At 38.6% G+C, this 14,099-nt stretch overlaps 1 pseudogene; it reads left to right on the top strand.

The window, feature by feature from the left end:
- Positions 1-3,668: 3,668 nt before the first annotated feature.
- LOC101722371 (lupus La protein homolog pseudogene) lies at positions 3,669-13,840 on the top strand (annotated as a pseudogene).
- Positions 13,841-14,099: the final 259 nt, after the last annotated feature.

Genomic DNA, 14,099 nt, shown 5'->3' on the forward strand with positions numbered 1-14,099 from the left:
AAGAAATCAAAGACCTCTTCTCTGAAAACTATGGCACTCTGAAAAGAGAGATTGAAGATGATATCAGAAAATGGACAGACATCCCCTGCTCCTGGGTAGGAAGGATTAATATAGTGAAAATGGCCATACTTCCAAAACTGCTATATAGATTTAATGCAATTCCAATTGAGATCCCAGCAGCATACTTCATAGACCTCGAGAAAACAATCCAAAAATTCATTTGGAGCAAGAAGAGACCCAGAAGAGCAAAAGCAATTGTAGGTAACAGAGACATGGCAGGGGCTATCACAATCCCCAACCTGCAACTATACTACAAAGCTACTGTGATAAAAACAGCATGGTACTGGCAAAGAAACAGGCTTGAGGACCAGTGGAACAGATTAGAAGATGCAGAAACAACGCCAGACACACTCAGCCATCTCATCTTCGACAAAGGAGCCAAACACCCTCACTGGAGGAAAGATAGCCTCTTTAATAAATGGTGCTGGAAAAATTGGGCTTCAACTTGCCAAAGATTAAAACTAGACCTGTATCTCTCACCATGCACTAAACTAAAATCAAAATGGATTAAAGATCTAAATATTAAAATAGAAACTCTGAACCAGTTGGAACAGAGGTTAGGTAGAACCCTTGAAGACATTGGTGTAGGAAGAGATTTTATGAACAAAACCTCAGTTGCCCATGAACTAGCACAAACAATCAACAAATGGGATCTCTTCTTATTAAAAAGCTTCTGCACAGCAAGAGAAACCACCAGCAGTGTGAAGAGACAATCCAAAATGTGGGAAAAAATCTTCACCTGCTCTTCCTCAGACAAAGGTCTACTATCTCGAATCTATAAAGAACTGAAAAAGATCAGACCTCCCAAATTTAAAGACCCAATCCAAAAATGGGCATCTGGAATGAACAGACATTTCTCAGACAAAGAACTAGAAATAGCAAATAAATACATGAAAAAATGTTCAACGTCACTGGTCATTCAAGAGATGCAAATGAAAACAACGCTGAGATTCCACTTCACTCCAGAAAGAATGGCTGCTATCATGAAATCAACCAATAACACATGCTGGCGGGGCTGTGGGGAAAGAGGAACCCTGCTCCACTGCTGGTGGGAGTGTAGACTGGTGCAAGCACTGTGGAAATCAGTATGGAGATACCTCAAAGAACTAGGACTGGAAATCCCATTTGACCCTGCTCTTCCAGTGCTGGGGATCTTCCCCAAAGAATTAAAAGAATCATACCACAGTGATATATGTGCACCCATGTTCATAGCAGCACAGTTTGTAATAGCTAAAACTTGGAAACAGCCCAAATGCCCATCAACTGGAGACTGGATAAAGAAAATGTGGTTTTTTAATAAAATGGAGTACTGCTCAGCCATAAAAAATGAGAAATTAGAGACATTTATAGCTAAGTGGATGCACATTGAGGCAATACTCTTAAGTGAAATAAACAGGACACAGATGTGTAAATACCGAACAGTTTCTCTGGTGTGAGAAACAAAGTGTAAATAAGGACTAAATGTATAATAGGTCATGTGAAATAGGAAGAAAAGGGGCAAAGGGGAAGGAAGTGGGAGGGCTAAGGGAAGGGATAGAAGAGAATGGGATTAATATGAGAAAATGGAAAAATAGGAACAAAAGTTTTGTAAATAGGGAGGGCTGGAGGGGTTGAAGGGAGGGCTGGGCAAGGGTGAAAAACAAGAACCAAGAAAGACTATGTAAAGGTGCAAATTTCCGATGATGAATGTCATTATATTGTATACCTAAAATGTACCAATGATTAGAATGAATAATCGATAATGTAAAATAGGAAGAAAAGGTCCAAAGGGGTAGGGGTAGTGGGAGGGGCAGGGGAAAGGAAAGAAGGGAAAGGAAAATATGATGAGAAATGGAAAAAATGGAAATAAAGTCTTTGTAAATAGGGAAGGGTGGAGGGCGTGAAGGGAGGGCTAGGAATGGGGAAAAAATAAGAACCAAGATGCATTATATAAAGGTACAATTCCCAGTGAGAAATGTAATTGTGTTGTATACCTACAATGTACCAATAAAAGAATTTAATACAAAAAAAAAAAAGAAAGAAATACTTTTTAAGGCCAGGCATTGTGGCATGCCTGTAATCCCAGCACTTGAGAGGCTGGGACAGGAGGATTGCTGCTAGTTCAAGGCCCAGTCTGAATTTACACGGGGAGACTCTGTCTCAAAAAAAACCCACCCCAAAACCCAAAATAACAACAATAACAAAAAACTTTTTGGAAATATACAAAGCTGATATAAGACACCAAGAGATTTGACCTATCAAAAGTTAAAAGAAAATCCTTCTGGCAGAAAGAAAATGGTCCAGATGGAAGGCTGGATCTATTCAAATAAAAGACAAAACTGGAAATGGTAATGTTATGGCAAGGGAGTTGAAATGACCTTCCAGAGACAGGAGAGTAAGGTATAATTTTAAAAAAGTTTATTGCCAGGCAAGGACAGCCTCAGGAAACAAGTCCTTCTAAGCTGACCATGAGTTAAGACAGTTTCCCCTTTTTATATCTCTTACAGGGTAGCTTAAGTTATGGTTACATAGAATGTGGCAGAGATGTGATAAAGCAGCATTAGTGGCAAGGGTAGCTTATATGAACATACTTCAAGGCTGGTTTCTAATCTCTCTGGGAACAGGCTGCCCTACAAGAGGGGGAAGGCCCACCCAGAGTTTTCAAACAGGGACAAGTTTCAAACAGGGTTTTTGGGGTAGCACACACAAAGTACATAAGCCCACACAAAGTATATAAGCAGTGCACTATTAAAGCTGATACAGAGTTCATGAACAAATATTCCACAATAATTATCCATTTCAAGTTATGTTTGGCAGCTCTTTCCACCTCAGTAATACACCCTCAGCCCAAGAATTGTTTCTTATTATGTTAATCTCTTTCAAAGACAGTTGTTTAAACATACTAATGTTTGGTGGAGCTTATAAGTTTATGTAAAAATAAAATGTATGACAAAAGCACAAGGGTGGAGAAGGGAGAAATAGATGTATACTATTGTAAGGCTCTTAAACTATATACGAAGTGGTATTATACTGCTCACAGGTACACAGTAATTATTATAAAGAGTCCACTTGTCAACAAAATACAGGCTCTTCATTGTGAGAAAAAGAAGTTTATTCCAGTTAACAGGGACTAGAAGTAAGGAGATTTTAGGAGCTAGCTGGGAAAAGCCGTGTATCATATCTGTGTGGATGGGCTGACAATGGGAGAGAGAGATAGTGGCAGCTAGCTGGGAGAGATTTCATCCTTAACACCAAGAGAGAGAGATATTAGCAATTAACTGGAAAGGGATTAGGCTTATTATAGGTATTGAAGGGGTTAAGGAATCTGGGGTGACATATTCATGACTTAGCTGCCCAAGGACAGTCTGTTCAGGTATGTATACAATTACGGGACTGTTTGGCGCCAAGGGGTTATAAACCATATTTTTGAGTCCATTTGCCTCACTTACTGGGAAGCTGCTAGTATTATTAAAAGCAGCCTGTTTATTTTTTCTATTGATTTAGGTCAGGCCTGACAGTAATGTGTTAAAAATACATATTGTGCACACTAAGGCAATCACTAAAGTACCAAAACAAAGAATTATAAATAATAAGCTAACAAATAATATAAAGTGGAATCATTAAAAAACATGGACCACAAAGACTGCCAGGAGGGAGCCCGTATTCTTTCAGTATGTTAGTTAGGCCAGCAATGCTGAGAAGTGGGGAGGTCTCTGTCATTAGTGAACTTGTGGTGTGCATGTGGGACCACTGGCTTAAATATTAGCCACAAAGGCTGAAAATGGTGATAATAAAATACTGGCTGCTCTGGAAGCCAAAATCTATCATCAAATAGAGTATTATTTTGGAGACTTCAATTTGCCATGGGACAAATTTTTAAAGGAACAGATCAAATTGGATGAAGGCTGAGTACCCTTGGAAACAATTATAAAATTCAACAGGCTCAACCTCCTAACAACAAACTTTAATGTAATAGTGGAAGCACTGAGCAAATCTAAAGCAGACCTCATGGAAATCAGTGACGATAAAACTAAAATCAGATCTCCAAACAAACCCCTCCCTGAAGTGACTGATGAGTATAAAAATGATGTAAAAACCAGATATTAAAGGCATCTTAATCAATGCAACCCTTGATGACATCAAAGAATGGCTAGAAGATAAAGGTCAAGTACTAAATATCCACATGAGAAGAACATTGCACAAGGAATTTAAGGGATCAATATTTGCTGTGTTTGATAGCATTGAATCTGCTATGAAGTTTGTAGAAACTCTGTGTTAGAGGTATAAAGACACAGACCTGCTAATACTTTTTAAGGAAGATTATTTTGCAAAGAAAAATGAAAGAATAAAGCAAAATAAAGTGGAAGCTAAATTACGAGCTAAACAAGAGCAAGAAGAAAAACAAGTTAGCAGAAGATGCTGAAATGAAATCTCTAGAAGAAAAGATTGGATGCTTGCTGAAGTTTTCTGGTGACTTAGAAGATCAGACCTGTAGAGAAGATTTTTCTTAAATCATGGTGAAATAAAATGGATAGACTTCATCGGAGGAACAAAAGAGGGAGTTATTTAAAGAAAAAGCCAGGAAAGCACTGGTTAAGGCCAGAGATGCAAATAGTGGTACCCTACAATTAAAGAACAAAGAAGTGACATGGGAAGTACTGGAAAGAGAGGTGGAAAAATGAAGCTTTGAAAACAATCATAGAAAATCAACAAGAATCCTTAAACAAATGGCAATCAAAAGGTCGCAGATTTTAAGGAAAAGGAAGGGGAAATAAAGCTTCCCAGCCTGGATCTGCTAAAGGAAAAGTACAGTTTCAGGGCAAGAAAACAAAATTTGATAGTTATGAAGAATGTGATGAAAATGGTACAGCTGGACGAGTGAAAAGAGCAAGAAAAGAAACAAAGAAGAACTTACGTAAAAACAACAGAAAACAGAAAATGTTCTGGAGACCAGTACTTTAGGAAACAGTTTTTTTATTCATCTCAGGTTTTAAGGTGTTTTTTGTCTTTGGAGGGTTTTGAAAAGAAAACCGAATTAGGTCCACTTTAATGTCCACCTGTAAAAAACAACAATTTTTTTTTGTTTTAACTTGTCTCTTTGTTGTTATCTACACACTCTGTGTTCAGATAATGAAATATCAAGAGAAAGATTCTTCCAATAAATTGCCTTTGTAATATGAGAATGTATTAGTATTATTTATATTCATATATATATATATATATATATATATATATATGATTATTTAATCCCAGGTAATCAGAAGCCTGAAGCAGGAGAAGCCCAAATTTGAGGCCAGCCTGGTCAATTTAGCAAAACCCTAGCTGTCCTCCCAATTTGGCCCAATTGTGAATAAACTTATTTTTCTTTTCTTTTTATATACTTGATGGGGAGATAAATGCAGATAATCAGTGCCCAGATTGAGGCTTCTTGCCAGATCCCTGGTAACAATTTATTTGTTAGTTCTTGCTGTTATTTTCTGAGCTATTGGAGTCCTACTAAAGAAATCATTGTATGTACCAGTATTTTCAAGTATTTCCCCTATGCTTTCCTCTAGTAGTTTTAACATTTTTAGTTAATTTTTGTACAGAGTGAGAGAGATTTAGTTTAAGTCTTCTATGGGTGGATATCCAGTTTTCCCACTACCATTTTTTAAAGAGATTGTCTTTTGTCCATGTAAGTTTTGGCTTCTTTGTCAAGAAAAGTGTGACTGTGGTGGCGCACACCTGTAACTCCAGTACTCAGGAGGCCGAGGCAGGAGGATCACCATGAGTTTGAGGCCAACCTGGACCACACAGTGAATTTAAGATTGCAAAGTCAGCCTAGAATACTTAGTGAGACCTTGTCTCAAAGAAAAATAAAGAAAGAATTAAAAGTTGTAGATGCATGGATTTATTTCTGGTCTTCTATTCCATTGGCCTCATACCTATTCATATGCCAATACCATTTTTTTTGTGTGTGGTACTGTGGATTAAACCCAGGGCCTTTGCACTGAGCTACATGCTCAAGCCTTTTTTATTATTAGACAAGGTCTTATTAAGTTACAGTTATTCTGCTGGGTTTGAACTTATGATTCTTCTGCCTCAGCCTCCCAGAATGCTGTGATTACAACCACATGTCAACATGCCTGGCTACCATGTGTGTGTGTGTGTGTGCGCGCACGTGTGCGTGCATGTGTGTGTTACTAGGGATCAAACCCAGTGCATTCCACCACTGAGCTACATCTCAGCCCTTTTTGTTCCCTTTTTGAGACAGTAGCTTGCTAAGACACTGGCTTGTTCAGGCTGGGCTTGAATTTGCAATCCTCCTGCTTCAGTTTTTCCAGAGAGTTGGGATTACAGGAATGTACTACTGTACTCAGCTTCAAGGATTGTTCTTTTTGACTCAGAATTGCTTTGGTTATTTCTAGTCTTTTGTGCTTTCATGTGAATTTTAGAATTGGTTTTTCTAATTCTGTGAAGAATGTCATTGATATTTTGATGTGAGTTACATTGAATCTGTAGATCACTTTCAGTAGTATGACCATTTTAACAATATTAATTCTCTCAATTCATAAACATGTGAAGTCTATCTTCCAGTGTCTTATGTGTCTTCCTCAATTTCTTTCTTTTTTTTTCTTTCTGAGACAGGGTATCACTGTACCACTGAGGCTGGCCTTGAACTAATTGTGTAGCCTAGGGTGGCTTTGAACCCATGATGATCCCCCTGCCTCAGCCTTCCAAGTGCTGGAATTACAGGTGTGTTCCACCCTCAGCTCTTCCTTGATTCCTTTCCTCAGTGTTTTATAATTTTCATTGTAGAGGTCTTTCACAACCTTGGTTATTTATTCCTAAGTGATATTTTTTAAAGGCTGTTGTGAATGAGATTGTTTTGCTAATTTCTTTCTTAGTGAGCTCATATGGGTCCATTGGGAAACTACCAATGTTTGTATGTTGTTGATTTTGTAACCTGATACTTTACGGAATTTGTTAATCAGTTCTAAGACACTTTGGTGGACTTTTTGGATTTTCTAGTTACAGAATCATATCTGCAAAAAGAAATAATTTGATTTTCTTCTTTCCTACTATCCCTTTTGCTTTTTTCTCTTGCCTCATTTCTCTGGCTAAAGTTTCCAGTACTACATTAAAATAACTGATATGAGTGGACACTCTTGATTTTAGATGAAATGCTTTCAGTTTTCCTCATTCACTGTGAGATTGTCATATATTGCCTTTAATACATTGAGGTATGAATTTGTCTATGGATTTGTCATATATAGCATTTATTATGTTGAAGTATGAACCTTCTCTCCACAATTTCTTTAATTGTATTTTTTTGGGGGGTACCAGGGATCGAACTCGGGACCTTGTGCTTGCGAGGCAGGTGGTGGAACCACTGAGCTATACCCCCTGCCCCCTTTAATTGTATTTTCTAATCATGAAAGGATGTTGATTTTTATCAAAGTTTTTCTAAAACCTATTGAAATGATAATATGACTTTTATTCATTGAATCTATTTATATGGTACATTACATTTATTGATTTGCATATATTGAACCAAACTTGCATTTCTAGAATGAAACCAATCTGGTTAATGTGCATGATCTTTTTAGTGTGATGTTGAATTTGATTGCAATTATTTTGTTGATGTTTGCATCTATGTTCATCAAGGAGGAACAGTTTTGTTTCATCACGTATATATCTGGTTTTGGTAATGGTAAAATTGACAGTATAGAATGAGCCTGGAATTAGTTGTGTTATGGCTTATATCTAGATGCTCCCCCAAAGCCTCATGCACTCATAGGTAGGCTTTTCATAGGTGGGTGGATCTAGGGTATCTGATAACTAAATAGGTTTAGCATAGTTATGAGTGTGGATAATGGAAGCCCCAGCCTGGGTGTGGGTGGCACCAATCAATAAGCTTATTGCTTGGATGGAATACAAAGGGAGAGAGGGAAGACAGGCTTGATGCTGTTGCTTGCTGCTTCACTACCTCCTGCCTGCTTTGCCATGGGTTGTTTCTCTGCTATAATGCCCCTCTGCCATGCCACCCTGCCTTGGAGCCAGGCAACTATGGACTGAAACCTCTACAAATTGTGAGGTGAAATAAACCTTTCTTTAACTTTGGGTGTCAGGTATTGTCTCAGCAAGTAACTCAGGCAGATTTTGGTACTGTTGCTGTGACATTACCTGGCCATGTGGTTCAGGAGCCTTTGGAACTGGCTTGTGGAAAGTTTCAGAGTTTGCAGATGTCAGTTGAAGAAGCAGCCTTGGAATTCTGTGAGCTGAACTTAATGGGAGATTGTTGTCAGACCTCAGAAAACCAGAATGCTGATAGAAATGTATCCAGTAAAAATCAGGTTCAGGAGGTTTCAGTTGGGAACAAGGACTGTGTTGGCTGTTGGATCCAGATCCTGTGTGTTATGCTTTGGCAAAAAAATTTGTCTGCATTTTGCTCTTGTCTAGAGACTATCTGAGACTGAGATTAAGGTTAGCAGACTAATTTATCTGGCAGAAGAAATTTCAAGACAGTCTAATGTTGAGGCAGTCACATGGCTACTGTTGGGGACTTTTAGCCAGATCTATGTGGTTTAAAATGTTTTGAGTTTAGCCAAAAAGAAAGCTCCAGTAAAATTGTGGACTGCAAAGATGAAGCAGAGGAGAACCTGGTTACTGAGAAGGAACAGGACAATAGAAAAACTTCACCCTTTGCAGCCTCAAAATTGCAAAAGTGAAAAACTCTGCTTCGAGAAGCATGCCCTAGAACACATATTCCAGAATGGAAGTGGCCTAGGGAATTTGTTCCTCATGATTGGGTTCAGCAATCTGGGCACTCAACCCCTACACCCAAGAGAGAAGGAAAGTTGCTACTACTCCACTGTCAGCAGTCCTTGGCATCATCTACTCGGTACTGGTTTTAGGTGCATGCAGAATGCAAAAGTTGTAGAGTCAGAAAGGCTTCCACCCAGATTTCAGAAGAAGGCCTGGGAGACAAAGCAGTATGCCCAAGAGAGGGAAATGTGGGAACCTGTGTGAAGCCAAAGGTGCAGTGCAGACTCTATATCTTAGTTACTTTTCTCTCATTGCTAAGACAAAATACCCAACATCCAAAGTTAAAGGAGGAAAGGTTTATTTAGCTCACAGTTTATAGAAGTTTCAGTCCATAATCATTTGGTTCCAAGCTAGGGTGGCACATGGCAGAGGGGCAACAGTTCATGGTGTCAGAAGACAGCAAAAGGAACAAGGGACTTAATAGCATCTTTTTGGCCCTCTTATCTTATCCAGACTACTTAGGGTAGGTGGAACTCACACTCTTAATCCTAGTGTCCTTGAGCCTGGCATAGCAATCACACACTCTACATTCAGCCACCTCTGAAAAAGCCCCATCTGTGACTGCGTGAGGCTTTGGGGGGACATCTAAACACAATCCATAGCACTCCAGAAGTTTGTCCAAGTCAGGAATGTGAATTGTCTGAGGAAAGCTGCAAGGAGTGAGCAAAACTGCCTAAGAGAAGCCACAGGAGCCACAACCACCAGTAGTGTCAAAGCCATCCAAACCCTTTAGAGTTTACATCTTACTACAGATTGCATCAGACGTTGGAAATGGAAATATGTGACTTAATATTTTCTGTGCTGGATTTTGGTCTTGCTTTGGTCCCATTCCTTTCTATCCCCTTATTTGTGCCATTTGGAATGGCAATGTTTATCTTGTGCCATTGCATTTTGGAAGTGTTTAATTTTCTTTTCATTTGTATTGGGCTCACAGCTAAGAATTTGCCTTAACTCTGAGGAGACTTAGGACTTTTCCGTTGCAGTGTGTGACCATGGTGGCATAGAGGATGAATGATTACTCAGAGACAACTGAACTAAGTTTGTGGCTTTCAATTGGAGATTTCAGATCATTTACATTCAAGGTTTTTATTGAAAGATATGTATTAGCTTGTGTCATTTTGTTGTTTTTCTTTTGATTATTTTGAATAATCTGTGTTCATTTTTTCTCCCTTATTCATCTTAGAGGTATGATAATTTATTGAAATAATCATGTTTGTTTCTTTCCTATATTAACTTATCTGCTCTTCCAGTGAAATTTACTCTTTCTTGTATGCTTGTGGTATAGGATTTTATGCTTGTGGTATAGGATTTTGGCCATCTGCTAGTGGTCAGAATTCTTCTAGCTTAAGAAGTCTTTATTATCTTTCAATTATACAGGATAACTTTTCTGGTAATCTAGGTAGGCAGTTCTTTTCATGACTTGAGATACATCGTTCCATGCCCTCTTGGGATTTAGGAATTTCTTCTGAGAAATGTGCTGTTATTCTGATGGGTTTGACTTTATAAGTGATTTGGTAGTTCTTTTAGCTTTTAATATTTTTTTGTTCTTTACTTTGTGCAGTTTAACTATGTCACAGAGAAGTTCTTTTCTGATTATGTCTACTTTGGGTTCCAAAAGCCTCTGGTACATGGACATCCACATAATACCCAAGACTTGGGAAATTTTCTACCATATCTTCACCGACTACACATTTTTATGCCTGTATCTCAATTTCCTCCTCTAAATATAAGACTTATAAATTTGGCCCTTTATTTTTGTCCCAGACTTATATATTCTGTTTATAGTTTTGTCTATATTCTGTGCATAGTTGTTTTTTTTTTTTTTTCCGGTACCAGGGATGAAACTCAGGACCTTGCTCTTGCAAGGCAGGCACAGTGCCACTGAGCTAAATCCCAACTCCTATTCTGTTCATAGTTTTGTGTATTTTATTTTATTGGTTTTTTTTTTTTTTTGGTACTGGGGATCAAACTCAGGTCCTTGTGCTTGCGCAGCAGGTGGCAAAACCACTGAGCTAAATCCCTGGCCCTGTTTTGTGTATTTTCTTCAAGGTGGTATATTCTTGTATGTTCTGTTCATAGTTTTTTGGGTGTATTCTTGTATATTCTATTCATAGCTTTTTAAAGTTACTGTCTCAGTGTGATATTTCATTCACCTTGTTTTCAAGCTCTGATATTCTCTATTTTGTTTGATCTAGTTTATTAGTGAGATTTTCAACTGAGTTTTTAAAAAATTTGATTTACTGAACTTTTCATTTCCAAGATTTCTGTTTAGTTCTTTTTCAGATACTCTATCTCTTTATGGCACTGCCCTTTCACATCTTGCATTGTCTTTTTTTTTTTTTGTACCAGTGATCAAACTCAGGACCTTGTGCTTGCGAGGCAGGCGGCAGCCCAACTGAGCTAAATCCCCAGCCCCACATTGTCTTCTTTAATTGATTCAGCTCTTTGAATGCAGAGATCATTTAAAAAACCATCTTTTGGGGCCAGGGATTTAGTTCAGTGGTTCTGCCACCTGCCACACAAGCACAAGGTCCTGAGTTCAGTCCCCAGTATAAAAAAACAAAAACAAAACCAAAAACCAAAAACTCCATAATCTTTTGAATTCATCCATTTCAACCTTTGGAGTTAACTTCTAGAAAATTAACTTTTGGAAGAGTATGTGGCCTTGTGTTTTTATATTTCTTGTGTTTCTATGTTGAGATCTGTACATGTGTTGGGATGGTATTTTCTTCTATTTTTATGTGAGAGCCTTTATAGTGAGTGGTCTTTTCTTGATGATATGCCCAAGGAAATCCATTTGTGTGTAGCATTCAATTTAATTTTTTTTAATGAACAAATGATTTATTGGCATGTTCATTGTTGTAAACAACATCTGGCATGATAAAGTTTTACCAAAACCCTTTTATTGATTTTTATAAATTAGGTGGTATTTTAGAACTGTGTAGAATTGTGTTCATTATAGATATATTTAGTAAATAAAAAACTTGCTGATTCTAAGACTCTGCACTGAAATCATGTTGACTGCTATTATAGTCAGGGTTTTTGCAAGGAAATACATTAAATACAGGATACATAATTTATAGGATTATTTTATGATAATTACCCAAAAAGTCAAATGCAAAGGAGTGCAAGAGAGATGAACCACAAACTAGGGGTCTAAAGAATCCAGCCAGGGGCCTGGATCCCAGCAATGTCCCACACAAAGTCCAGGTAAAGGCCTAGAGTCCAAGACAATGTCTTCCATGAGTCCAGCCAGTGGCAAAGAGCCCACAGCAATGTTTCATGCTTGCCCATATTGAGGATCTGCCTCTGGAAGGCCCAAAGGCCAGTGGTGGAAGCCAGAAAACCTATATTGGTGAGATGAAGGATTTGTGCCACCAAGCTGAGGGATCCACATTGGAGCCAGGATGTGATGCTCATGGTGAAGATCAGAGGTCCCCTGATCAAAACAGTAGCCATTCCCAGCGACAGCAAGGCCCCAAGCTCCTCCTCCAAGAACAGCCTAGTTCGCATCAGGAAAACTATCTGCAGCAAGCTTCTCCTAGAAAATCAACAGACCAAGATCTTCCCCTCCAGTTCTCATTTTATTGCTATTGACAACAATCCTCAGGTGGATCCTCCATGCCCAGACCATAGTGGTTCAGTGCAGCTGGGCATTACAAGTTGACCGTCAGTTAATCCACTACAATTGCATCAGTCTGTACCATGACTTGGTACACTAGCATGTTTATTCAATATGATGTTAAGATGTCTCCCCAGAGTTAAACTATATGTAATTACAAATTGACTCTAAAAATTAAAATGGGACTTACACCATTCCAGAAGATTCCAACTTGAACTAAATCTTCAAAAATAAATGTACATAGAAAAAAAAAAGCCACCTAACAGAAAAACCTCATTAACAAGGGCAAATACAATCCTATGTGGCCCAGCACTAAGGAACCTCACTGAGAATAGTTACCTAGTTTGCTAAACTTCTCAACATACCCAAATGTACATAAAGATATTAGAAAAGAACCATGCGTAATAGTTGAACTGTGGTTGCAGGAGTTCGCCAGGGATGATGACTGGTGTTGCTGTTCTCTCCTGAGATAAAGCACTGCCTCCACCCTCCCCCTCTTCCCCAGCGGTATGGAGAGGATTGGCTGGAGTCTAAGCAATAGTGTCTGGTGAGGAGAGCCAGCTGGTCCCAAAAGAGACAGAAAATGTTGCTGAAGAACCTAAAGTCTTCACTTGATCTTATCCAAAAGGCTGAGAAGTGATTCCTAGAGTCTTATGTATAAGACACTACTAATTCAAAGACAGTGAATGAAGAGATCACTTTAAATTTACCAGCATCTACTCCAGTCATAAAGCTCTTTGAAGATGTACCCAACAAAGTGGGCTACATAAATGGAACCTTTGATTTGGTGTAGGGAAATGGAATCAATACTGCTGATATGGCTCCACTGGATCATACCCATGACAAGACTCTTCTTGATGCTAATTTTGACCCAGGAAAGAACTTTCTTCATTGGCAGATGAAGATGGTGAACATCCACAAATACTGCTGGAGGATTCCAGTAATGTGGATGACATTGTTCATGACAGGTTTATCAGTCCGCTTCCAAGAGAAGGTTCTGGGGTCTCCACCAGTGATTATGTCAGCCAAAGGTACTCCTATTCATCTATTTTGAATAAGTCAGAAACTGGATATGTGGGATCAGTAAACCAGGCAATGACTCGCTATTTGAATAGCCTTTTGCAAATACTTTTTATGACTCCTGGATTTAGGAATGCATTATATAAGTGGAAATTTGAAGAATCTGAAGAAGACCAGGTGACAAGTATCCTATACCAACTTCAAAGCCTTTTTGTTTTGTCATAAACCAGCAAAAAGAGAGCAATTGAAACCATGGATGTTACGAGAAGCTTTGGATGGGATAGTCGTGAGGCTTGGCAACAGCGTGATGTACAAGAACTATGCTGAGTCATGTTTGATGCTTTGGAATAGAAATGGAAGCAAACAGAACAAGCTGATTTTATAAATGAATTATACCAAGGCAAGCTGAAGGACTATGTGAGATGTCTGGAATGTGATTATGAGGGCTGGAGAAATGACACATATCTTGATATTCTCTCAGTCATCCGACCTTATGGGTCCAGCCAAGCATTTGCTAGTGTGGAAGAAGCATTGCATGTATTTATTCAGCCAGAGATCTTGGATGGCCCGAGTCAGTATTTTTGTGAATGTTGTAAGAAGTGTGATGCTA

Source organism: Heterocephalus glaber, unplaced genomic scaffold (assembly GCF_053883595.1).
Source record: "Heterocephalus glaber isolate CG9 unplaced genomic scaffold, H.glaber_assembly_v1.0 deba00001561, whole genome shotgun sequence".
Taxonomy (NCBI): Eukaryota; Metazoa; Chordata; class Mammalia; order Rodentia; family Bathyergidae; genus Heterocephalus; species Heterocephalus glaber.